At 42.3% G+C, this 4310-nt stretch overlaps 1 pseudogene; it reads left to right on the forward strand.

The window, feature by feature from the left end:
* The first annotated feature begins 1056 nt into the window (after positions 1-1056).
* Positions 1057-2590, forward strand: Gpbp1l1-ps1 (GC-rich promoter binding protein 1, pseudogene 1; annotated as a pseudogene).
* The last annotated feature ends 1720 nt before the right edge of the window (positions 2591-4310 follow it).

Raw genomic sequence — 4310 nt, forward strand, 5'->3', positions numbered from 1 at the left:
GATGTTCTGTTTGCTTCTTGTACCTTGATAGGCATCTCCTTCTTTATGTTAGAGAAAATACCTTCTATGATTTTGTTGAAAATATTTGTGCTGTTTATCTGGGTTTCTTCTCCTTTCTCTATCCTACTTATTAGTAAATTTGTCTTTTTATAATGTCCTAGATCTCCTTCGTGGCTTTTTTTTTGTTTTGTGTTTTTCTTTTTTTAAAGATTCATTTATTTATTTATTATATATGAGTACATTGTAGCTGTCTTCAGACACACCAGAAGAGGGCGTCAGATCTCATTACAGATGGTTGTGAGCCACCATGTGGTTGCTGGGAATTGTATTCAGGACCTCTGCAAGAGCAGCCAATACTCTTAACTGCTGAGCCTTCTCTCCAGCACGTTTTGTGTTTTTCAAGACAGGGTTTCTCTGTGTAGCCCTGGATGTCCTGGGACTCACCTTGTAAATCCGATTGGCCTTGAACTCAGAAATTCATCTGCTACTCACTGCCTCTCAAGTACTGTGATCATAGTAGTGTGCCAACATTTTTTTGACTGAGCTATCCACTTCTTCTACCTTGTCTTCAATACTTGAGATTCCTGCTTCCATATCTTGTAATCTATTAGTGAAGCTCACCTCAACTTTTCCTTATCTGAGAATCTCACTATTGTTCATCAAGTGAATGTGATGGGCTAGGGTTGCTCTTTTGTTTTATTGTTGTTTTGTGCTGCTGAGGATTGAACCTAGAACTTAATGCATGCTAGAACTGTGCTGTACTTTTAAGCTAGATCACCAGCCTCCTTTTCCCCCATTTTGGGTCAAACTGTTTTGCCACGTATAGAATGCTTGGGTGATACTTTTTCTTTTAGTAATTAGACTTTTTGTTTTTGTATATATGTGCAGTGTTTGGAACAAAGCTAAAAGAATTGTGTGTACTAAGCAATGAATCTGCAATACAAGCCCAGTCATCTTTCAGCATTTTATTTATTGTGAAACAATGTCTTATAGTCAAGGACAACCTAGAGTTCCTGCTCTTCCTGCCTCCACCGCTGATGTGCTGGGATAAATTATCATGCCCATGGCTCTTCCCGAGGTCATGATGGCATGAGCCAACGTGGTGGAGGTAGCACAGGAAACCACCGACACTGGAATGGCAGCTTCCATTCCCGGAAAGGCTGTGCCTTTCAAGAAAAAACACCAACTGAAATTAGGGAAGAGAAAAAAGAGGATAAAGTAGAAAAGTTGCAGTTTGAAGAGGAAGACTTCCCTTCTTTGAATCCAGAAGCTGGCAAACAGAATCAGCCATGCAGACCTATTGGGACCCCTTCTGGAGTGTGGGAAAATCCACCTAGTGCCAAGCAACCCTCAAAGATGCTAGTCATCAAAAAAATTTCCAAAGAGGATCCTGCTGCCGCCTTTTCCGCTGCATTTACCTCAGGATCCCACCATGCAAATGGGAACAAAGTGTCAACCATGGTCCCGAGTGTTTATAAGAACTTGGTTCCCAAGCCTGCACCACCTCCCTCTAAGCCCAACGCATGGAAAGCTAACAGAATGAACACAAATCTGGATCACTTTCCTCCAGCCGGGAGTCTGCTTTGACCAATCCAGTTTCTGTTACTAAACCAGTGGTACTAGCTGCTGGTGTAGTTCTCAACTCTCCCAAAGAGAGTCCCTCCAGTACTACCCCTCCGATAGAGATCAGCTCCTCTCGCCTGACCAAATTGACCCGACGAACCACAGACAGGAAGAGCGAGTTCCTGAAGACTCTGAAGGATGAGCGCAATGGAGACTGCTCCCAAAGGAGAGACTGTGACAAGCTGGAGGGGCTAAGATTGGAGGGCAGCCACACACCTGAACCAAAGGAAAATGGAGAACAAGGCTGTCTTCAGAACGGGCTTTCTCTACCCATGGTAGAGGAGAGGGAGGTCCTGTCACACTCTCTAGAAGCAGAGCACAGGTTATTGAAAGCAATGGGGTGGCAGGAGTATCCTGAAAATGATGAGAGTTGCCTCCCACTCACAGAGGATGAACTCAAGGAGTTTCACACGAGAACAGAACAGCTACGAAGGAACGGGTTTGTAAAGAATGGCTTCTTACAAGGCCGTACTTCCAGCCTGTTCTCCCCATGGAGAAGCACTTGCATTGCAGAGTGTGAGGACTCAGACACGGAAACAAGCAGCAGCGAGACGTCAGACGACGATGCCTGGAAGTAGAAGTAGAAATGCTCGCAGCTGCCCTGCCCCGCTGAGCTCGGCCTTGTGTTAGAGAATATAAAGTTCTTTCCTTTCTTCTGTTGTTGAATACTTCGTGCACAAGGGAAATAGTCATATCCCAAAGACAGAGCCATTGTCCTGCTTAGCTTTTGTTGTTCTTCCCTGTTATCTGCTCAGTAGACATTTGTGTGGTGGGAATTTTTAAGCACACACAGTACCTGTTGGGCTGTGCACAAGTGGGAGCTGTGCAGGCAAAGATGCAGGGAGGGGCGCTGCGCTGCTCAACAGCTTCTGCTCCCAGCCCTGGGCACCCAGCCTGTGCTCACACAATCATTGTCAATGACAAAGTGACTATTGAAGTTATAATTGTATTAAATTAATGCTAATAATTTGGATATTTTATTTTATTTTTGGCTGCTGGGGTAACTTAGCCCTTAACCAAGCATATGTGGTTGTTTTTGTTTGGGTTTTTTTTTCCTTTTTTTTTTGGGTACAGCTCTAAAATATTTGGATACAGGAAATGTTATTCTTGCAGCCTTGATATTCAGGGTGGATTGTAAAATATGAATTTTTGTGAGATTCAAAGATTAAGATTATTTTGATAACATTATTTACAGATTTAAAAGATGTGGTTACTACAAGTCTGTTGAGGGGAAAAACTACTGCATAAAATAACTAACGTGGAATAAATATTTTGCATCAGTTTGGATTGTCTTGTGTAAGAAATATATTTTCTTTAAAATTAGAGGGTGGATTCCTTTTTTAGGGGAAATATTTTTAGAAATCTTGGGGAAAACTGAATTCAGGCCCACCTGTTTCTCTTTTCAGCAAAAATTCTTGATGTGGAAAAACCTGTGCAATAAATTATTAATAAACTTCAAAAAAAATTATCATGCCCAGCCTCATGGGAAGTGCTTTATACTCATCTTTGCTATTTCATTTTTCTGCCTGCCATTTTTTTTACTTTTGAGAAAAGGCCTCATTATGTGGTTGAGACCATCCTAATTAGATTTTAACTGCTGGAATCATGAGCATATGTTACGGTATCTCCCAGTATGCTTTGAACACCCTCTAGTACACTTTATATTATTCAGCTCCAAAAATTTTGTTGTTGCTGCTTTTTTGAAATAGGGTCTCAAGCAGTAGACACTGGCCTTGAACTCACCTTGCAAGAGCAGGATGTGATCTCAACCACAGAACCATGTCTTTCAGCCCTTATTTTATTATTTTATTTTTGTGTATGTGTGCATATATTAGTTTGCGTTGAGAGGACTGAGTTAACCAGAGGCAGGCTGATTCCATGACAGGCTGTATACTGGCAGTTTGGTAGACTAGGCCTAAATTTCCGTTTCCCAGAACTAGAAAAGTTCAAAACAAGTCAATTCCAGGAAAACCCACCCTTCATGGGCAGCCTACCATGAGCTGTCAAAAAGCTGCCTACTACCCTAGCTTGAGCCAAGGATAGTTAATCAGCAAAAGTCCCCAAAATCCCCCAGAGTCTTAACCAATCACAAAGGCACCTCCACCACTGGAGATAGAGCCAACCAATCAAAGGAAAGAAAGGTAAAACTCACTTACTACTACTCAACAGGCTTTAAAATGACCCTGAAAAGTCCACACGTCTGTCTTCCATCCTGATGTATGGTAAACTCCTGTGTGCAGATTCTCTGCAGAGTAAATGCTCTTTGCTGTTGCACACTATTTGAGCCTGGGGTATCACTCTTCAAGAATCGAGGGCCATTACGTACAGTGTGTGTATACATGCACATATGAGTGGAGAATTATCAGCGGACAGAAAGCATCAGATCCTCCTGGAGCTGGAGTTACAGGCAGTTATGTGGAACCAAGTTCCTCTGAAAGAACAGGAAATACTTTTATCACGGAACAATCTCCCCAGCCCCCTTGCTTTTGTTTCTTGATACAATTAACACTATAGCCAAGGTTGACCTGTAACTCACTATGTAACCCAGGCCGTCCTTAACCTCACAGAGATCTGCTTGCTTCTGTCTCCTGGATGCTGGGATTTAAAGACATGTGCCACTCTGCTCAGCTTGACATGTTTTCTATAATACTCTTTGAGACAGGATCTCACTATGTAACCCAGGCTAG

This window comes from Rattus norvegicus, chromosome X (assembly GCF_036323735.1).
Source record: "Rattus norvegicus strain BN/NHsdMcwi chromosome X, GRCr8, whole genome shotgun sequence".
Classification (NCBI taxonomy): domain Eukaryota; kingdom Metazoa; phylum Chordata; class Mammalia; order Rodentia; family Muridae; genus Rattus; species Rattus norvegicus.